The sequence below is a fragment of the Zingiber officinale genome, chromosome 5B (assembly GCF_018446385.1).
Source record: "Zingiber officinale cultivar Zhangliang chromosome 5B, Zo_v1.1, whole genome shotgun sequence".
Lineage (NCBI taxonomy): Eukaryota > Viridiplantae > Streptophyta > Magnoliopsida > Zingiberales > Zingiberaceae > Zingiber > Zingiber officinale.
In genome coordinates this window covers 3,772,433-3,795,870 of record NC_055995.1, presented here as the reverse complement: position 1 = coordinate 3,795,870, position 23,438 = coordinate 3,772,433, and positions in this window count along the sequence as shown.

Here is a 23,438-nt window from a genome sequence, read left to right as displayed (position 1 = left end):
GGCTCTGGCGACATGCGTCTAAGCCGACGATAGCGGGAGGTGGCTGTGCGAGCGAGAGAGAAGAGGAAGGGCAGAGGTGGCGCGAGAAGGACCCTGCAGCGGCGAGACCCTCTGGCAAGGCAGCGCCGAATGGGGGTTGCGGCGGTGTCCCTTGCAGCTGTGGTGGCAGCGAGGAAGGAAAACGCAAGCTCTCCCTTTGTTCCTCTTAGCTGCGGAAGAAGAAGCCATCGCTGGTGTTTGCGTCGGTCTAACCGGCGACGACAGAGGCCTGAAGAGGAAGAAGGAAAAGAAGATGTTGTGGCCGGCGTCGTGAGGAGAAGGAAAAGGAAGGAGGAGATCGGCGGCGACGGCCGTTGCTCGAGGGTGGAGGTGAAAAAGGGAGCAGAGGGGAGCGGTCAGCATCAGCTAGGAGCGTGAGAGGGCTAGCGGCGGAGCAAAAACGAAGGAGCAACCCCCTTCCCCCAAATCTACGAAGTCTTCTTAAGCCCTAAACAGTGGAATGACCAAATTGCCCCTCCTCCCCTCCTAATTACTATTTTGCCATCAAGACATATCCGTATCACAAGATTCCCCCTCAAGTCTAGTCGAAGGAGGCGCAAGTCCGACTGACTAGACCAAGCCAACGTAAAACATAATCGCTATTGAATGCAAACTCATATCATTGGGCTTGTTTTATAACGTCGAACGAGTAGCTGCAAACGGCGAGCGCTCGGCAGAGCGATGAAAAGAATAAGTGCCGACCGAGCGACAAAAGCAATACCGAGTGAGTGTCGAAAGAACGATCTGGTGAATGTCGAGCGATATCGAGCAGACAGTCGAGAGATGCTGAGTAAAATGATCGAGCGACAATAAATCAATATCGAGCGACCGAAAAGTGTCAACCGAGTGATCGAGAATGTCGATCGAGTCAAATTGGCGAGCAGTGCCGAGCGCGCGATCGGGAGACAATAAATCACGACCGGACAATCGAAAAAATGTCGACCGAGCGATAGTAAATCACTACCAGGCAATAGAGAGAGTGATGGACAAGCAGAGTCGTGTGCGCGACCAAGAAAAATAGTGACCGAGCATCAATAAATCACGACCGGGGCAATAATGAGAATGATGGGTGAGCAAAGCCGTGAGCGCAATCGAGAAAAATACTGACCAAGTGTCAATAAATCGCGATCGGGCAATAGACAGAATGATGGACGAGCATAGCCGTGAGCGCGACCGAGAAAAATACTGACCGAGCGTCAATAAATCGTGACCGGATAATAGAGAGAATGATGGACGAGCAGAGCCGTGAGCGCGACCGAGAAAAATACTTACCAAGCGACAATAAATCACAACTGGACAATAGAGTGAATGATGGACGAGCAGAGCCGTGAGCGCGACCGAGAAAAATACTGACCGAGCGTCAATAAATCGTGACCAGACAATAGAGAGAATGATGGACGAGCAGAGTCGTGAGCGCGATTGAGAAAAATACTGATCGAGCGTCAATAAATCGCGACCGGGCAATAGAGAGAATGATGGACGAGCAGAGCCGTGAGCGCGACCGAGAAAAATACTGACCGGGCGTCAATAAATCTCGACCGGGCAATCGAGAATTACCGACCAGGAAATAATGAGAATGTTGAGCAGGTCGAAAGATGATGAACAAGTGGTGTCAAGCGCTCGATCGAAAAAATGTTAATCGAGCGTCAGTAATCGCAACCGGGTGATCGGAAAAATATCATACGGGCAATAGGGCGACTGTCGAGCAGGTTGAAAGATGATGGGCGAGCAAAGCCGTGAGCACGACCGAAAAAATGGCAATCAAGCGACAGTAAATCACGATCAGGAAATCAAAAAAATGTCGACCAAGAAGTAGAGAGAATGTTTATCGGGTAGAATAAGAATGGGCGAGCGATGTCGAGTGCCCAACTGAGAGAAACATTAAGTGATAGGTCGATCGACATAAAACGGGTAGCCGAGTGGTACCAGTGAATGGTCGAGCAAACGGCCAAGTAGCAGTGATGAGCGAAACATGAATGGCAAGTGTCGGGCAGAGCAGCGAGTGGAGCGAGTATGATGAGTGCTGGGCAGAGCTACAAGGGAGCGGCGAGTGTTGATCGAGCAACAGCGATGAGCGAAACGCGAATGATGAGTGCCGAGCAGAGTAGCGAGTGAAGTGAGTATGAAGAGTGTCGGGCAGAGCGACAAGTGAGCGGTGAGTGCCGACCGAGCAACAACGGTGAGCGAAACACGAATGATGAGTGCCGAGCAGAGCGACGGGTGAAGCGAGTATGAAGAGTGTCGGGTAAAGCGGCAAGCGAGCGGTGAGTGCCGATCGAGCAACAGCGGTGAGCGAAACACGAATGGTGAGTGCCGAGCAGAGCGACGGGTGAAGCGAGTATGATGAGTGTCGGGCAGAGCGGCAAGTGGGGCGAGTATGATGAGTGACGGGCAAACCGGCAAGTGAGCGATGAGCACTGACCGAGAGGTCGTCAGGCGTGAGAGCATGCTTACTTATAACTCACACTGGGACGAGAGTCTGGAATCCCGACAGGAAGGTCGTTGGTCATGAGAGTGGGCTCACTTATAACTCGCACTAGGACGAGAGTCTGGAATCTCGACTGAGAGTTCGTTGGGCGTGAGAGCAGGCTCACTTATAACTCGCACTGGGGCGAGAGTCTGGATGCGTGAGAGTATGCTCACTTATAACTCACACTGAGGCGAGAGTCTGGGACACCGACCGGGAGGTCGTTGGGCGTGAGAGCATGCTCACTTATAACTCGCACTGAGGCGAGAGTCTGGGACACTAACCGGGAGGTCGTTGGAAATGAGAGCATGCTCACTTATAACTCGCACTAGGGCGAGAGTCTAGAGACATAAGAGCATGCTCATTTATAACTTGCACTAGGACGAGAGTCTAGATCCCGACTGGAAGGTCGTTAGTTGTGAGAGCAGACTCACTTATAACTCGCACTAGGGCGAGAGTCTGGAATCCCGATCGGAAGGTCGTTGGTCGTGAGAGCATGCTCACTTATTGTTGGTGCAATATTCCTAGGTCAAGGTTGACTAGTTTGATTGGGCTTGAAGTGAGTCAAGCTCGAGTCTTGATGATTTGATTTCGATGTTTGACAATACTGTAGACAACACATGAACATTGCAGGTGCAATTGTTCATGTGGGAAGATTGTGAAGAAAAGTCAAGTAGGTCAAGGTTGACTGGATACTTGACTGAAAATCCTAGTGAGTGAAGCTAGGTGAAAGTCCTGGTGAGTGAAGCCAGGCAAAAGGAAACCCTAATGAGTGAAGCTAGGTGAAAGTCCTGGTGAGTGAAGCCAGGCAGATGAGAAGACCTAGTGAGTGAAGCTAGGCAGAAGGGAAATCCTGGTGAGTGAAGTCAGGTGAAAGTCCTGGTGAGTGAAACCAGACAGATGAGAAGACCTAGTGAGTGAAGCTAGGCAGAAGGGAAATCCTGGTGAGTGAAGCCAGGTGGAAGTCCTGGTGAGTGAAGCCAGGCACGGGGAAATCCAGATGGGTCAAGGTTGACCAGACATCTGGTGAAAGTCCAAGTAGGTCAAAAGGATTGACCGGATACTTGGCAAAAGGAGAAAAGTCTAAGTGGGTCAAAGGGATTGACCATACACTTGGTGAGAGAGTCCTAGCTGGTCAAGGGTGACCGGATGCTAGGTTGTATGTACCAACAAGTCATGGTTGACTGGATGTTGGTTTAGGGTCTTTGGACTTGCTTTTGGGCAAAAACCAAGATCTGGATTGATCAGCTGATTGATCCAGCAGATCTGGATCGATCCAGCAGATCTGAATCGATCAGCTGATCGATTGGATCATGCCCAATCGATCAGCTGATCGATCGGGTGAGTCCCCACGAACAGAACCCATTTGGATCGATCCACGGATCGATCCAAAGGTCCCAATCGATCAGTGGATCTATTGGGAGCTACTGTTTGTGCTCGATAAGCCCTAGATCGATCATCCGATCGATCCAGGCTCTTCCAGAGAGAACAGAAGCACTCTGGATCGATCGGTTGATCGATCCAAAGCCTCCCCGATCAATTGGGAGCAATCCAATCGATCGGGATCCGACCGTTGGCGTCGTATTTAGCTGCAGGCGAGTGTTTCCTTCAGTAGAACTTCACCGATTCATCTCAGATCACTTCAGCGCTTCCATAGCTTCTCCACAAAGATCAGATCGCCAGTTCTTGAAGGTTCTTGGAGGTTTTCCAAGTCAAGAGGCGGATCTACAGCTGAATAAGAAAGCTAGGGTTAGGGTTTCTATACTCATTGTAAGCTTTTGCTTGTATTTGTGTATCCTTTCCCTTTCTTCTTGTAGTGTGAACTTGTAGGGCTTCTCCGCCTTCGGTAGTTACCGAAAAGGAGTGTTTATTAGTGGAGGTGTGTGTGTGCGTTGATCCTTGGACTAGTCACCTCTTGTGAGGTGGATACCAAGTAAAATCCCAAGTGTTAGCGTTGTATGTTTTTGTTTCTTGTATTTCCGCTGCATATCTTCGAAGAAACAAGCAACGTCAAGCACCGAGCACGCGCCGAACTATTCACCCCCCCTCTAGCTACATTTTGGTCCCAACAAGTGGTATCAGAGCAAGATCGCTCTTCACCGGAATTATCGCTGGAAGGGGCAAATAAAACAAACAAAGCTAGAGGGTGAAGAAGTTGGAGCAAATTCATCAAAGTCAAAGAATTCAAGAAACTCAACTTCAAGATGCAATTCCAAGATGGACTTGGATTTGACACACGGGTGCCTCCACCATTCACAATGACAAGCTTCGATCTTTGGAGATCAAGAATCGAAAATTTCTTGATGGTGGAGATAGAGCAATGGTTTGCTCTTATGGAAGGCTTCGAAGCTCCAACAAACTCCAAGGGCAATGATCCTGTCCGAACACTGAATCGATGGACGCTGGGCATGTGGCGCTCTTCGAATCGATGACGTAGACCTCTGACCGGCTGTACGGAGCTCCGGCGAACCTGCAAAGAAGTCGGGCTGGGAAGGGGTTCCCGACGACGACCCTCCGACGCTCAAGTCAGGCAAGAGGAAACGAAGGAAGTGGCTTCGAAAATGAAAGATCGCGTACCTCCGGCGAAGTATGAGGACCCTTATATAGAGTTATGAGGGGGCTGATGCACACATACCGAGGCAAATACGTGTCCTCTTACCATACCTCAGTATGGGCTTGTCAGAGGAGCTTGCCTGACACCATACCGCTACAGTCCGAGCATCTCTCTGATGGGACGTCAGAACCTTCTGTCGTAAGGTTCAACATAGGGCTTTGTCACTGGACATGCTTGTTGTCAGAAGATGTTTCCCGATGTTGCCCTTGCCCTTTTGTCTCTTCTGCTCCTGCGCCGAGCGTTCGGCCGCTCGGCAGTCCCATCGCGTCCGACCGGACGTAGGTACGGATCTACTCGGGAGATTCCAGGTCGGGTGCTCGGGTGCCCGGATGAAACTATTCACAACATTACTGCTTTATGCCTCGGCCGAGCGGGCTGCTTATACCCGCTCGGCCCGGCGACCTGGCTTACCATGAGCGTCGGAGACCCGACTCCCCGTCGGGTTATCTTCGCTTCTGCTTATACCCCGTTCGGCCGGTCGGCCCCCCTTTTCCGGTCGGCCTTTTGACTTTTGACCTCCACGTGGCATTGACTTCCCTCAAGGGGGGTCCCCCGTCCTTACTGCCGGATCACTTGCCTCCCCTTCAAGTCTAGTCGAAGGAGGCGATTAGTCCGACTGACTGGACTATTAGTTGCACCGAGCGGCGTCTCCGTGAAACTATCTTCCGCTCGACCACCACGTGGGTAGCTACGACGTTCAGTCAACGGCCACATTCCTCGGATCTCTTCGGAATTTGCGCCAATCTTCGATATTAAGGTCGGGCACGCGCTCTGTGCCTCGTTAAGGCGCTCATTAAATGCTCCCCCGTGATGTAATGCCACGTGGCCTTGCTATCATCATCGTACGGCGGTGGCGCCGCGGGTGACGAGACCGAGGTGGTTCGAAATGGACGGCACGATGCGTGCTCCTATTCTCGCGACCTGGATCCGACGGTGGAGGCCGCTCGGGCTCCCCCCTATAAAGGCTTCTCTTCTTTCCTTCGCCTCACTTCTGCCCTCGCATGCCCCCCAGTTCCTTTTCCTCAGCGCTCCAGCGATCCTGCTCCTGTTCTCCGACGATCTCCGGTGTTTTTCCCTCGATCCTCCTCTTCGTTGTAAGGCTCTCCTTCCTTCTCCTTTTGGTTCTTGTGTTTTCTTTGCATTTCTTTCCAGAGTTTTGGTCCTCGGGGCACTGTTTCATTTGCTGTCTTCTTTCTTCTATCCTCTACTTTTCTTCGCCTTTTTTGATTTCGTCCGTTCGGACAACGGCCCATTCCTCTCAATCCCAAGACCAAACTCTCGGCCCGTGATATGTTACCATGGAGTCACGCTTCGATCGGTGTGACGCCGATATTCTGATAAATAACTTTGACATCTCTTCCGACCTCGAAATTATCTTACTCACTCCCTCCGCTCGGCCACACAAACCGCCGCGCGGAGCCTTTTGTGTTTTCCGCGACCAGTTCACTGCCGGTCTGTGACTTCCCATTCATCCCTTCATCTTTGAAGTTTGTAATTTTTTCGACATTCCGCTCGGAAGCCTAGTCCCCAACACTTTCCGCCTTCTATGCGGCGTTGTCGTCCTATTCAAAATCCATAACATTCCCCTCCGACCGGAGGTTTTCTACTATTTCTACTACCCTAATCAGTCTGAGTCGTGCACTTACATGTTCCAGGCTCGACCCGATTTAGTTTTTTTCAATAAACTACCTTCTTCCAATAAGCATTGGAAAGAATTTTACTTTTATATTCGCCTTCCCGAGCGGACCCCCTTCCGAACCCAATGGCAGACCGGACCGCCAGTCTCCCCTGAGCTCAAAAGGTTCAAGACCCGACCGGACTATCTTCATGCTGCCAACATGCTGGTCGGTCTGAGGGTCGACATCAACAAGTTCTTACCAGAAGGGGTGATGTACATATTCGGCCTGAGTCCGATCAGGACCCCCCTCCCGAGCGGCTTCGGTAAGAATCTTACTTGTACATTTGCCTTGATTGCTAACTGATTTTCTTCTTTTTCCTTTGCAGCGAACATTGCCATGGAGTCGGTGATGGCTGGTATTTTGAAAAGGAAGGCGGCGGCGCTCGAGGCCGCGGCGGCCAAAGAGATGGAGACGCTTGGCATCCAGCTGGTCAGCTCTAATGAAGAAGAGAGCGAGACAAATGCTGGGGAGTCGGCCGCTCAGGCTTCTCTCCTGGAGTTAGCGGCTGGCACAACTGCTAGTCGAGAGCCTTCCGTCCGGGAGGAAGGCTCGGCTCAAGAGGAAGAGCGCCCCCCCCCCCCCCCGACAAAAGCGGCGCCGCACGGAGACACCACACCGCTCGGCTACATCTGCGGTCCATCCTTCTAAGCGGACCACCACTGATTCTCGAGGCAAAGCTCCAGCGGTCGAGGCGATATCGTCCAATCGGACCCCATCGCAATTGGACGCGTCGGCAGACCCTCTTGAGGTCGTTCCAGTCAGCGTCCTTCCGCCCGCTCCCCGCCAAGTCCAGTGTTCAACAATTTTGTCCCAGTTCTCTGCGCCGGTTTCTGATCCTTCTCCGGCTTCCGCCCAGACGACCCCCGGTCGGCGCCGCATCGTCCGGGTCTCCCTGCATCTCCCCACCGAGGAATTAATGCCCGAAGTCGATCGGCCTACCGCGCCCGAGAACACGATCACCTTGAAGGGGCCTCTAGCCGAAATGTGGGCCGACGCCCGGGCGCGCGTGGCGATGATTCCACTCAGCAACTTGGCCAATAGCCACATGCAACAGGCCACCGGGGTAAGTGCATTTTCTTCCTAAGCTTTTTATGCATTCTTTCCGATCGGCCCTTAATAATTCTCGTTTATGCCAGAGATGGGTGGAGGAAATTGCGGTCTCCAATCGCCTGGCGATGGTGGACGAGGAGCTAAAAAGGTTAAGGAGCTCGGGTGACGCTCCTTCCCAAGGCCCATCATATGCTGAGCTGCAGAAGGAGCTTAAAAAGACCCAAAATCTGTTGGAGGCCGAATGGAAGAAGACGGCTGACCAGGCTCATAATCTGGCCGAACTTGATCACCTGAATAAATCATTGGATCGCAAGATAAGCCTGGTGACCGAGCGGAAGAAGACATTCACGAAGTACTTTGCATAGCTAGTCCGCTCAGCTGAATATATCCTGTTTTGCAAACGGGATTTCCGCCGGACATTCACGAAGTACTTTTGGTTATTTGACCGATTAGCCAAATGACTTAAAAAGTTACCTCTTTATTGTCTTCTTCTGGCCGGAGGGTTTATAGTCGCCGGCACGACTCTTGATTTTTAAAGTCGGAGCTCGACGGTCTTCCGGTCGGAGGGTTTATAGTCGCCGGCACATCGGAGCTCGACTGTCTTCCGGCCGAAGGGTTTATAGTCGCCGGCGCGACTCTCGATTTTTAACGTCGGAGCTCGACGGTCTTCCGGCCGGAGGGTTTCTAGTCGCCGGCGCGACTCTCGATTTTTAACGTCGGAGCTCGACGGTCTTCCGGCCGGAGGGTTTATAGTCGCCGGCGCGACTCTCGATTTTTAACGTCGGAGCTCGACGGTCTTCCGGCCGGAGGGTTTATAGTCGCCAGCGCGACTCTCGATTTTTAACGTCGGAGCTCGACGGTCTTCCGGCCGGAGGGTTTATAGTCGCTGGCGCGACTCGATTATTAACGTCGGAGCTCGACGGTCTTCCGGCCGGAGGGTTTATAGTCGCCGGCGCGACTCTCGATTTTTAACGTCGGAGCTCGACGGTCTTCCGGCCGGAGGGTTTATAGTCGCCGGCGCGACTCTCGATTTTTAACGTCGGAGCTCGACGGTCTTCCGGCCGGAGGGTTTATAGTCGCCGGCGCGACTCTCGATTTTTAACGTCGGAGCTCGACGGTCTTCCGGCCGGAGGGTTTATAGTCGCCGGCGTGACTCTCGATTTTTAACGTCGGAGCTCGACGGTCTTCCGGCCGGAGGGTTTATAGTCGCCGGCGCGACTCTCCATTTTTAACGTCGGAGCTCGACGGTCTTCCGGCCGGAGGGTTTATAGTCGCCGGCGCGACTCTCGATTTTTAACGTCGAGCTTGACGGCCTTTAAGGCTAATTTCAACACTGTCGTTCGGCGAAGATTGCCAAATGCGTTTATCATTTTGCTTCCTGCATTAAAAGAACACAGGCGACCAAGAGATACATAAAATGAATTACATCAGCGCACCTATCACCCAGCTCGGTACGGCTGGAGATGATTTGCGCTCCATGGCCGATCCAGCCGCCGTCCGTCTTCATCTTCCAAATAATAAGCACCCGAGCAGAGCTTTTCGATGACTTTGAAGGGACCCGCCCAAGGAGCCTCCAGCTTGCCAACGTCGCCGACCGGCTTTACTTTCTTCCATACTAAGTCGCCTACTTGGAATGCTCTGGGGATTACACGTCGGTTGTAGTTTTTCTTCATCCTCTGCCGGTACGCCATCAGCCAGACGGCCGCCTTATCTCGGTCTTCGTCGATCAAGTCTAACTCCATGTTCCTCTGCTCGGCGTTGTCATCATCATAGTTCTGGATCCGGACGGACTCGACGCCGACTTCAATCGAGATAACCGCTTCGCCTCCGTACACTAAATGGAAAGGCGTGACGCCCGTTCCCTCCTTTGGGGTCGTGCGGATAGCCCATAAGACGTCTGTCAGCTCGTCCACCCAACATCCTCCTATGTGGTCCAATCGGGCTCGAAGAATTCTGAGTATTTCTCTGTTGGTTACTTCCGCTTGGCCATTACTCTGGGGATACGCCACGGAAGTGAAGTGTTTCTCAATGCCATAACTTTTGCACCATTCTTTGAGCTGCTTCTCGACGAACTGCCGCCCGTTATCAGATACCAGTCGACGAGGAATGCCGAACTGACATATTATATGCTGCCAGATAAACTTTTTGACCATTTGCTCTGTGATCTTCGCCAGCGGCTCGACCTCCACCCATTTGGAAAAGTAGTCGACCGCCACCAGTAAAAACTTCCGCTGACCGGTCGCCATAGGGAACAAACCCACGATATCCATTCCCCACTGATCGAACAGACAGGAAACTGTAGATGCCTTCATTTCCTCCGCCGGTCGGTGGGAGACGTTGTGGAACTTCTGACAGGAAAGGCACGTCGCGACGGTCCGAGCGGCGTCTGCCTGCAGGGTTGGCCAAAAATATCCGGCCAACAAGATCTTCTTGGCCAGCGATCGTCCGCCCGGATGTCCTCCACACGATCCTTGGTGCACTACCTGGAGGATATACTCTGCGTCTTCCGAGCTCACACACTTCAAAAGTGGGCGGGAGAAAGCCTTCTTGTAGAGTTGATCCCCAACAAGTGTGAACCGACCGGCTCTCCTCCTCAATAGTTGGGATGCCTCCCGATCGGACGGTGTCACACCCGAGCGGAGAAACTCTATGATGGTTGTCCTCCAATCGCTCAAAAACTCGAGGCCCTCCATCCGATCGATATGCGCCACCAGGGATACTTGTTCAATTGACTGTTGTATGACGACCGGTGATATTGAACTTGCAAGTTTGGCTAACTCATCTGCAGCCTGGTTCTTTGCTCGGGGTATCTTCTGGATAATGACCTCTCTGAAGTTGACCTTGAGCTTTTCGAAAGCTTCAGCGTAAAGCTTGAGCCGAGCATTGTTAATCTCAAAAGTGCCCGAGAGTTGCTGAGCGGCCAACTGGGAGTCCGAATGGATTGTCACCCGACCGGCTCCTACATGGCGGGCTGCCTGCAAGCCGGCTATGAGGGCTTCATACTCCGCTTCGTTGTTTGTGGCTCTGTATTCCAGCCGGATGGATAGATGCATCCGTTCTTCTTGTGGAGAGGGCAATAACACCCCAATTCCGCTTCCGAGCCGAGTGGACGACCCATCCACAAAAATTTTCCACATAGCTTCGGGCTCGGGCTTTTGCACCTCGGTAACAAAATCTGCCAAGGACTGCGCCTTTATCGCCGACCGGGGTTGATATTGAATATCAAACTCACTCAACTCCGTCGTCCACTTGATGAGTCATCCGGACGCTTCTGGGTTCAGCAGCACTCTCCCCAATGGGCTATTCGTCCGGACGATAATTGTATGTGCTAGGAAATAAGGACGAAGTCTTCGAGCGGCGAGGACCAAAGCAAAAGCCAGCTTCTCGAGTCCGGTGTAGCGAGATTCAGCATCTTTAAAATATGGCTTAAGAAATACACGGGTTCTTCTCCGCTCGCCCTTACTAATGCCGAGCCTATTGCCTGCTCGGTTGAAGATAAATAGATATAAAGTGGCTCACCTACAGCTGGCTTGGCTAGTACGGGCAAAGAGTTCAGGTAAGTCTTCAGTTCTTCAAACGCCCGATCGCATTCTTCGTCCCAATGGAACTTCGTAGCTTTGCGCAGGATCTTGAAAAAAGGGAGGCTCCGGTCGGCCGTCTTGGAGATGAATCTGGACAACGCAGTTATCCGACCGGTCAGTCGCTGTACTTCCCTCAGATTCCTTGGGGGAGGCATATCTTGCAACGCTTTGACCTTGCTGGGATTTGCCTCTATTCCCCGCTCGGTCACTATATAGCCCAGAAAACGTCCGCCTTTTGCTCCGAACAAACACTTCTGAGGGTTCAGCTTAACTCCATACTTCCTCAGCGTTCGGAAAGTCTCCTCCATGTCTTTAAAGAGATCGGCCGCTCGGGCGGATTTGATGAGAATATCATCCACATACACCTCCAAATTTTGTCCGATCTGCTCTTTGAACACTTTGTTCATCAAGCGCTGGTAAGTTGCTCCCGCGTTCTTCAGTCCGAACGGCATCACATTGTGTTGGTGCGGGAAGCATCCGACGATCGAACCTGAGTTTTGATAATGGCAAAGGATTCAAAGTTAAGATATGTGGTGATCTAACAAGGTTCATGGAGCTTGCAGGAAAGTCCTAAGGGATACTTAGGCAAAAGTCCTAGTTACGGCTAGGCAGGTGAAAAACCTAGGGGGTGGTAACCCTAAGTCCTAGGGGGAGGTAACCCTAGGTGGAGGAAAAGCCTAAGGGGCGGCAACCTTAGGTCCTAGGGGGTGGTAACCCTAGGTGGAGGAAAATCCTAAGGGGCGGTAACCTTAGGTCCTAGGGGGTGGTAACCCTAGGTGGAGAAAAATCCTAGGGGGTGGTAACCCTAGGCGGAAAGTCCAGTCGGTCTGAAGGACCGGACTGGCATCAGGTAAATTTCCTGAGTGGAGTAGGTGAGGACGCATTCCTCGTAGAGGGAATAGTAGGCATCGGGTCGACCTAGGGTTTCTGGTCAGAAACCCGAAGTCAGACCCGGACAGTTCGAAGGCTGTCAATTCATTTGTTTATATATTATCTTTTGTGTTCTAACTCTGTTTTCCAGGAAACTAACACTTTTGTACAGGGTTAGTACTGACCGGGATCGGTCGACCGAACCTTGGGATCGGTCGACCGAACCTTCAAGCTACCAGATCAGATCTCCAGAAGTTGGACCGGGTTCGACCAGGGATCGGTCGACCGGACCTCGGGATCGGTCGACCGAACCTGGGATAGGTGTCGACTTGATCAAGCCGAGGTGTGCGGGTCAGAGGAGACTGATCGGTCGACCGAACCTTGGGATCAGTCGACCGATCCCAGGGATAAAGTTTGACCAGATCGAAGCGGAGCGACGGATGGACGGATCAGATGCGGTGGAGATCATCTGATCGGTCGACCGAACGTGGGGATCGGTCGACCGATTCGCTTCGGGTCAAATCTGATCCCGAGACTTGGGGATCTGGATCAGACCTTGCAGAGCTATAAAAAGGGGCCTCGAGGTGCAGCTCAAAACATCAAATTCCGAACAGAAGTCTTGTGCTCTCGTGTGCTCCGTACGCTTCAACAACGCTTTGCTGCAACAACGAAATGAACCTCCAACGCTCTTCTACTTTCTTGTTCGTTGGTGAAACTTTCTTATTTGCACTTAACTGTAATTGCTTCTAGCTTGTAATAGTTCGAATTTATAGTTGTTGCCCACCGAAAGCGGTCAAGGACCGCGGGCCTTCGAGTAGGAGTCGAGATAGGCTCCAAACGAAGTAAAACACTCGTGTCTTGTGTGTTTTCATTTACTTTCCGCTGCACTTATAATCTGTGTTTTAAATCGCTAAAAATAGCCACGAGCGCTATTCACCCCCCCTCTAGCGCTTTCGATCCATCAATTGGTATCAGAGCGGGGTCATTTTGAATCGGTGCAACCACCATTCAAAATAATTTGTCGTGGTATTTTCAGTTTTTTTTCGGAGTCAATTAGAATTTGGCTTTATAGCTATATTCTAATTATTTTCTCGATTCGGCTTTCTGCTCGAGGTTGGTGCAACACCACCCGAGTTCGTGATCTATTTTTTTTTATACCGCACTACTAATCCAGGACCAAGTCCTGGGATTTTCTTGTCGTTTATTTGTTTTATATAGTTGATCTAAATGACCCTTCAAGAAGGCTACAGTACAACCCATCCCCCGCTATTCACCGGAGACGACTTCGGGTACTGGAAGGGTCGGATGGAGGCATATCTCCAGACTCATTTTGAAGTCTGGATGATTGTCAAAACCGGACTCCAACTACCAACTGATAGCGCCGGCAAACCACTACCCTATGAGGACTGGGACGCATCTCTGATTAAGAAGGTGGAAGCTAATGCCAAGGCGACTTGCACCCTCCAGTGTGGTCTATCAAAAGAAGAACTCAACCGCGTCGGCCCCTTCAGCAGTGCCAAGGAGCTGTGGGAGAAGCTCATTGAACTTCACGAAGGGACATCCGACACCAAAGTAAGTAAAAGAGACTTAATTTTCAATAAATTATTTAATATCAAACTGCAGGAAGGTGAGACAGCTGCCCAACTCCATGCCCGGATTCAAGATCTGCTCAACGGTCTTCATGCAATTAGACAGAAGGTAGACAACCGGGACATCATAAGGTATTCTTTAAACGCCTTTCCAAGGAACACCTTGTGGGCATCCATGGTAGATGCCTACAAGGTTTCTAAGGACTTATCTACCATTAAGTTAGATGAACTGTTTGCAGAATTCGAACTTCATGAACAGACTAATGCACGCCCGACCGAGAAAGGGTTGGCTTTGGTTGCAGGAACAGGGAAAGTACGCGAATCAAAGATAAAGCGCAGAACCGAACCTGACTCAGAAGAAGAAGAACCAGATTCGGAAGACGATGACGAGCTTACAACCGAAATAGTCAACCTGGTAAAGAAACTTTACAAAAAGAAGGGCTTCAACAAAAAGGATGTCAGAAAGGTCATCCAGTCCAAAGACGCCCAATCAAGCTCGAAGGCCAAATTCGAAGTGACCTGCTACGGGTGCAATCAGAAGGGGCACATCAAGGCAAACTGCCCGAACCAAAAAGATCCAAAGAAACCAAGGAGGAAGAAGGCCTTGAAAGCAACGTGGGACGAGTCTTCTTCCGAGGAATCCGACGACGAAGAACTTGAGCAGACGAATTTTCTCGCATTGACAGCTCGGGACTACACCAACGAATAGGAAGCCGAGTCTGAGAGAAGCCACGGATCCACATCCGTTTCCGAAGGGCCAAACCCCTCTGTAAGTACAAACCGATTATATAGCTTGATTAATTATTTAATGCATAAAGTAGCTAAGTCCAAAATTCGAATCAAGTCGCTTCTGAAGGAGGTAATACTCCTTAAAGAAACGGATAATAACGAATCCTTGACTGATCCAGTTCAGACTGGAACCTCAACTGAAGTTCAAAAACTTGAGGAAGAGAATTCCAATATGAAAAGTCAAATCAAAGATTTGAAGGCAACGTTAGAACGATTTTCCTTAGGATCCAAGAATCTTGACTTGATTCTTGGAACACAAAGGGCAATCTACAATCGAACTGGACTAGGATATAAATCGAAAAAGAAGTATAAATCTTATTTATCTCTAATACAAAGAACAAATAGAAAAATGGTCCAAGCATGGGTTGCCAAGTCCAACCTGATTAATCAAGTTGGACTCGGACAGTATTGGGTTCCTAAGGATCAAATACATTACCTCGATAGACCATATCGAGGCTATGATCCAGGGGGAGCTAGAAGGAAAACGATTAAAATAAAACTAAATTAAAATTTTGAAATTAAAATTAAAAATTAACTTAAAATTCGAAATTAAACTTAACATTCTAAATTCAATTGAAAATAGAAGGAGGATCCAGAATAGTTGGCACCCGCAACTAAACTACCCGACTGGGTGACCAAACTTAATCTACCCTAAATGGGTAAACAAGAGTAGACTACCCGGCAGGGTAATTTAAGTTAGATAAAATAGACTAGGTTTAACTTGACCCACGGTACTGGTGAAGTTTTTGGATGATAGTACGTTAGGGAAGCTTGGGCATCGCATGTCAAAGAAGATATGGCTTCGACCTGGTGCATTTGGCCAAGTGAAACTGACCGAAGCTACCCTTAAATGGATCCTAACTAGTTAGACCAAGGTTTAGTATTAAGTTTAATGGGTAGGACTATTTGGAAAACCTCGAAGGCATGGTTACTTTAATGAGTTCCTTGTGATTCACCATAGCCCAGAAGTTTATCCAAAGAATGCTTACTTATTAAACCCAAAGCTAAACCTGAATCTAACACAAAGTTAAACATAATTCTAAAATTGAACCTCAATTCATCTCACAAAAATTATAGGAGTCCCTGATTGAAAACTTAGATCGGGTGAGATGACTAAGAAATCAAAATTCAAATTCTAAATTAAAATTAACATAAATATTTTCAAACTTTTTTTTTTTAAAATTAAAATTAACTTAAATATTTTCAAACTAAATTTTTTTAAAAAATTAACTTAAATATTTTCAAACTTAATTTTTTTAAAAATTAAAATTAACTTAAATATTTTTAAACTTAATTTTTTTAAAAAATTAAAATTAACTTAAATATTTTCAAACTATTTTTTTTTAAAATTAACTTAAATATTTTAAAACTAAATAATTTTTTCAAAATTAAAATTAACTTAAATATTTTCAAACTAAATTTTTTTTCAAAATTAAAATTAACTTAAATATTTTCAAACTAATTTTTTTAAAAAAATTAAAATTAACTTAAATATTTTCAAACTAATTTTTTTAAAAAAAATTAAAATTAACTTAAATATTTTCAAACTTAAATTTTTTTAAAAAATTAACTAAATTTTTTTTTTCAAAATTAAAATTAACTTAAATATTTTCAAACTAATTTTTTTTTAAAATTAAAATTAACTTAAATATTTTCAAACTAAATTTTTTTTAAAATTAAAATTAACTTAAATATTTTCAAACTAAATTTTTTTTTAAATTAAAATTAACTTAAATATTTTCAAACTATTTTTTTTTTAAATTAAAATTAACTTAAATATTTTCAAACTAAATTTTTTTTTAAAATTAAAATTAACTTAAATATTTTCAAACTAATTTTTTTTTAAAATTAAAATTAACTTAAATATTTTCAAACTAATTTTTTTAAAAAAAAATTAAAATTAACTTAAATATTTTCAAACTAAATTTTTTTTAAAAAATTAAAATTAACTTAAATATTTTGAAACTAAATTTTTTTTTAACTTAAATATTTTCAAACTAATTTTTTTTTTCAAAATTAAAATTAACTTAAATATTTTCAAACTAAATTTTTTTTAAAATTAAAATTAACTTAAATATTTTCAAACTAAAATTTTTTTAATTAACTTAAATTTTTTTTCAAAATTAAAACAAACTTAAATTTTTTCAAAATTAAAATTAAGGACTTACTTCTTTTAAACTGTCTTTTGATCCATCAAACTACTTTATGTGTAGGAATTAGATCAATGGATGTTAGACAGTGGATGCTCCAGACATATGACTGGAGATAGGTTGAAGTTCACTAAGCTAAAACTAAAGAATCTAGGATCAGTTGCATTCGGCAACGATGGAAAACTGAAAGTAATCGGAAAAGGTAATATCGAACTTAATTCCGAGTTTATTATTCGAAAAGTATTATTAGTTGAAAATTTTAATTTCAATTTATTAAGTATAAGCCAATTATGCGATACTGGTTACACAGTTAATTTTACCAAGTCCGAATGTATAGTCAAACATATTGATAATCCAAAAATCATACTTAAGGGCACTAGGAAAGATAATGTCTACACCATTGATCTACCAACATCCTCAATAAAGTGTTTTCTAACACAACAAGAGGAAACTGAGTTGTAGCACAGGAGACTGGGTCACACTTACATGAGACTCATTTCAAAAATGAGTCAAAATAGACTAGTCAGAGGATTGCCCAAATTAAAAGTTATTGAAAATTCAATCTGTAATGTGTGTCAACAAGGAAAACAAACCAAGTCAATCCACAAGTCAACCAATCTAGGTAGAACTACTTGTTTACTTGAGCTCCTTCACCTAGACCTATTCGATTCACACGGAGCCAAGTCACTAAGCAAGAACCAGTATTGCTTAGTTATAATAGATGATTTCTCTAGGTTCACCTGGGTAAAATTTCTAAAAACAAAAGATGAAACCTTTGAAATATTTAGTAATTTTTGTAAATTAACAGAAAATGAAAAGATACTAAAATTAAAAGAATAAGGAGTGACCATGGAGGAGAATTTGAGAATCACAACTTCACTGAATTTTGTGAAATAAATGAGTACAAACATGAATACTCCTGCCCTAGGACCCCTCAACAAAATGGTTTAGTAGAACGTAAAAATAGAACCCTACAAGAAGCTGCTAGAACCATGTTAAACGAATATAAACTATCTAATCAATTCTGGGCTGAAGCAGTTAGTACAGCATGTTACATTCAAAATAGGATTTTAATTAACAAATTACAAAATAAAACATCCTATGAAATTTATTATAATAAAATTCTCAACTTAAACTATTTAAAAGTATTTAGGTGTAAAGTCTTCATTTTGAACACTAAAGACTACTTAGGGAAATTTACATCAAAAACAACCCCGGGAATATTTTTAGGATATTCAACAACCAGTAGAGCATATAGAGTATATAACAAAAATACCCTAAAAGTAGAAGAAACAATAAATATAATATTTGATGAAGAAAATAAGTTACCCAACACAATAAATGAAAATGAAAATACAGAAAACATTAACCCAATAAACAGAGAAGATGACGAAATTCAACCTGAACCTATTGAATCTGAAGAACAATTCACTAACTCAAATGATATACGACCAACTAGAACAAGCACAAATCACCCATCTGACCAAATTTTGGGTGACCCAACTGTAGGAGTCAGAATTAGATCATCTTATAGAAACCAGAGCCAAATAGCCTTGATTTCAAAAATCGAACCCAAAACCATAGAAGAAGCCCTACCAGACCCAGATTGGACTCTAGCAATGCAAGAAGAATTGACCCAATTTGAAAGAAATCAGGTCTGGGAATTAGTGTCGAAACCCGTTAACAAATCCATAATTGACACTAAATGGGTTTTTAGAAACAAATTAAACGATCAAGGTGAAATAGTTAGAAACAAAGCTAGGTTAGTAGCTAAAGGATTCAGTCAAGTAGAAGATTATGACGAGACCTATGCTCCAGTAGCAAGACTTGAATCCATTAGGATGTTGCTAGCCTATGCAGCACACAAAGGATTCAAGCTATTTCAAATGGACGTAAAATCCGTATTTTTTAACGGATTTATTAAAGAATAAGTGTATGTGGGTCAACCCCCAGGATTTGAAGACTTAGAACAACCAAATTGTGTCTTTAAATTAAAAAAGGTCCTATACGGGCTAAAACAAGCACCTAGGGCTTGGTATGAATGTCTGTCCAATTACTTAATATCAAAAGGATTTAACCAAGGTCAAATAGACCCAACCCTTTTCGTAAAAACCTTAGAAAATGACATTTTTATAGCCCAAATTTACGTTGACGATATTATTTTCGGTTCCACAAACTCTAAATTTCTAAAAGAATTCACCAAACTAATGGAAAATGAATTCGAAATGAATCTGGTAGGAGAACTTAACTTCTTCTTAGGTTTACAGATTAAGCAAACTAAAGATGGAATTTACATTTATCAAACTAAATATGCTAAGGAATTAATTAGAAAATTTGGCATGGAAAACTCAAAAATAATCAATACACCAATGGCTACAAATGCTAAAATTGACTCAGACTTAGAAGGTAAATCAGTAGACTTAAAATACTATCGGAGTGCGATAGGAAGTCTACTGTACCTAACTGCAAGTCGACCAGACATTATTTTTGCAGTAGGTATGTGTGCACGATACCAATCTTGTGCAAAAGAGTCTCACTTAACCCTTGTCAAAAGAATCCTTAGGTATGTTAAGGGAACCTTAAATGTAGGACTATGGTATCCTAGATCTGGTACCCTTGACCTAACCGGCTACTCTTGTGCAAGTCGACCAGACATTATTTTTGCAGTAGGTATGTGTGCACGATACCAATCTTGTGCAAAAGAGTTTCACTTAACCCTTGTCAAAAGAATCCTTAGGTATGTTAAGGGAACCTTAAATGTAGGACTATGGTATCCTAGATCTGGCACCCTTGACCTAACCGGCTACTCTGACTCAGACTATGTCGGATGCAAGCTAGATAGAAAAAGCACAAGTGGTAGCTGTCAATTTCTAGGACAATGCCTAGTAAGTTGGTCAAGTAGAAAGCAACACTGTGTTGCTTTATCTACCACTGAAGCTGAATATATAGCCTTAGGTGAATGCACATCTCAGTTGCTGTGGATGATGCATACCCTTAGAGATTATCAACTGGAGTATCATAAAACTAAAATCTCAATTGATAATATAAGCTCAATAAATCTAACAAAAAATCCAATTCATCACTCAAGGACTAAACATATAGAAGTGAAGCATCATTTTGTAAGGGATCACGTAGCTAAGGGTGATATTGAACTCAACTATGTTGAGTCAAAATCAAACCTAGCTGACATCTTCACAAAACCCTTACCTGAACTTGAGTTCAGCGCACTTAGAAGGCAAATAGGAATGTGCTGGGTAGAATAGATATTAATTTTTTTTCAAAACTCACTGTCTTACTTCAAAACTCGTTCTTTTATTCTTTTCAAAATCTAGGAAAAATAATGATTTTAAAATCCCATTTTCTTAGAATTTTCAAAAATATGACTTAGCCTAGGATCTACCCTAGAAATCTTGTTCCCCTAGATTTAAGCCAGAGCATCTCACAAACACCTAGGTATATCTTGCTTGTGTTTGTAAAACATAGAATGATGTGAGATGCATAGGGTATAGCCTGGACTCAAGAATGCTTATTTCTGTGCATCAATATGAGTCTGGGCGTTAAATACTTTATTAACAGCAATCAAGTCAAGTCTTCCAGCCTTAGTCAAATCTAACTGGATTAAATGACTTTACTTGACTAACCAAGTGAAAGATGTTGCCCTCTAGGGAATCAGCAAGTAGCTAATGGTTAGACAGTTGGTGAAGGAAATGTTAAATTTAAGCATGCGTTTACTTTAGGGCTATGATACCTGGTCAAAACAATTAAGCTAACAACTATTTTGACTCATGCTTGGACTTAAGGACCACCTGAATAAATAACCTAAATTAAATTTCGTCCTAAAGATTTCAGAGATTCTCACACCTATTTTCTTCAAAATTATTGTTTTTAAGTACCTTTTCAAACTGAAACTACATTTTCAAAATTTAATGTTTGAAAAAGGCTTAGCTAAGTGGCACAGATAACAACCCTCAAACCTAGTCATCTTTATAAAAATTTTTGCCTACCTATTGGCTTAGTTATGATTTTCAAAAAAAAATTCTAAGTAAAAAGAATAATTTTTAAAGTAATTTTTTTTTTGATATATGGTAAAGGGGGAGAGTAAGGAAATTCAAAACTCAAAAGAAAAAAAGTGTTGCTTTTATTAAGGGGGAGAGTCAAAAATAAAAGGAAGCCCTGTATTAAGGGGGAGCTTAAGTGTTAGCTATGCTTATATTTGGTTTTATTTACTTAAGCCTACTCACCTACATTTTTTTTTATTATTATGCACTTGTTTTACTTAACTTTGAATTTCGGTTGCCATAATAAAAAAGGGGGAGATTGTTGGTGCGGGAAGCATCCGACGATCGAACCTGAGTTTTGATAATGGCAAAGGATTCAAAGTTAAGATATGTGGTGATCTAACAAGGTTCATGGAGTTTGCAGGAAAGTCCTAAGGGATACTTAGGCAAAAGTCCTAGCTACGGCTAGGCAGGTGAAAAACCTAGGGGTGGTAACCCTAGGTCCTAGGGGGAGGTAACCCTAGGTGGAGGAAAACCCTAAGGGGCGGCAACCTTAGGTCCTAGGGGGTGGTAACCCTAGGTGGAGGAAAACCCTAAGGGGCGGTAACCTTAGGTCCTAGGGGGTGGTAACCCTAGGTGGAGAAAAATCCTAGGGGGTGGTAACCCTAGGCGGAAAGTTCAGTCGGTCTGGAGGACCGGACTGACATCAAGTAAATCTCCTAAGTGGAGTAGGTGAGGACGCGTTCCCCGTAGAGGAAACAGTAGACGTCGGGTCGACCTAGGGTTTCCGGTCGGAAACCCGAAGTCAAACCCAGACAGTCCGAAGGCTGTCAATTTATTTGTTTATATATTATATTTTGTGTTCTAACTCTGTTTTGCAGGAAACTAACACTTTTGTGCAGGGTTAGTACTGACCGGGATCGGTCGACCGAACCTTGGGATCGGTCGACCGAACCTTCAAGCTACCAGATCAAATCTCCAGAAGTTGGACCGGGTTCGACCAGGGATCGATCGACCGGACCTCGGGATCGGTCGACCGAACCTGGGATAGGTGTCGACTTGATCAAGCTGAGGTGTGCGGGTCAGAGGAGACTGATCGGTTGACCGAACCTTGGGATCGTTCGACCGATCCCAGGGATAAAGTTTGACCAGATCGAAGCGGAGCGACGGATGGACAGATCAGATGTGGTGGAGATCATCTGATCGGTCGACCAAACGTGGGGATCGGTCGACCGATCCGCTTCGGGTCAAATCTGATCCCGAGACTTGGGGATCTGGATCAGACCTTGCAGAGCTATAAAAAGGGGCCTCGAGGTGCAGATCAAAACATCAAATTCCGAACAGAAGTCTTGTGCTCTCGTGTGCTCCGTACGCTTTAACAACGCTTTGCTGCAACAACGAACTGAACCTCCAACGCTCTTTCACTTTCTTGTTCGTTGGTAAAACTTTCTTATTTGCACTTAACCGTAATTGCTTCTAGCTTGTAATAGTTCGAATTTATAGTTGTTGCCCACCGAAAGTGGTCAAGGACCGCGGGCTTTCGAGTAGGAGTCGAGATAGGCTCCGAACAAAGTAAAACACTCGTGTCTTGTGTGTGTTCATTTACTTTCCGCTGCACTTATAATCTGTGTTTTAAATCGCTAAAAATAGCCACGAGCGCTATTCACCCCCCTCTAGCGCTTTCGATCCATCACATTATAGCAGTAAGTGTCGTCGGCTGTAACGAAGCTGACCTTCTCTTGATCTTCTCGGGCGAGCGACACTTGATGGTAGCCCTGATAGGCGTCGAGCATGCATATCAACTCGCAGCCGGCTGTGGAGTCCACCAGTTGATCGATCCGGGGTAAAGGATAAAAATCCTTTGGGCATGCTTTGTTGAGATCCCGGAAATCGGTGCAAACCCTCCATTTGTTGCCCGGCTTGGAGACTAGCACCACGTTCGCCAACCAGCTCGGAAATTGCACTTCACGTATGTGGCCGGCCTCCAGGAGCTTCTCGACCTCTGCTCGGATGATGGCATTTTGTTCGGCGCTGAAGTCCCTCTTCCTTTGCTTCACCGGCCGAGCGTCCGGTCGGACGTGGAGCTCATGCTGCGCTGCGCTATACTTGGCGAAATTCCGGGCAGCTCATGCGTCGACCAAGCGAAGACATCACAGTTTCTCTGGAGACATTTGATCACTTCCTCTTTCTGGCTTGCCTCCAGATCGGCTGCAATGAATGTGGTGGCCTCCGATCGGGTCGGGTGAATCTGCACTTCCTCTTTTTCTTCATAAACCAAAGAGGGTGGTTTTTCGGTTATAGCGTTCACCTCGATCCGTGGCGTCTTCCGAGCGGAACTAGCTTCAGCTCGGACCATCTCGGCGTAGCATCGCCGAGCCACCAGCTGGTCTCTTCGTACTTCTCCCACTTTATCCTCCACCGGGAACTTGATTTTCTGGTGGAAGGTGGAGACGGCCGCTCGAAACTCACTGAGCGTCGGTCACCCCAGGATGACTTATATGCTGAGGGAGAGTCAACCACGACGAAGTTTGTCGTCCGCGTCCTTCTGAGCGGCTCTTCTCCCAGCGAAATAGCCAGTCGGACTTGTCCGATCGGCAGAACTTCATTGCCCG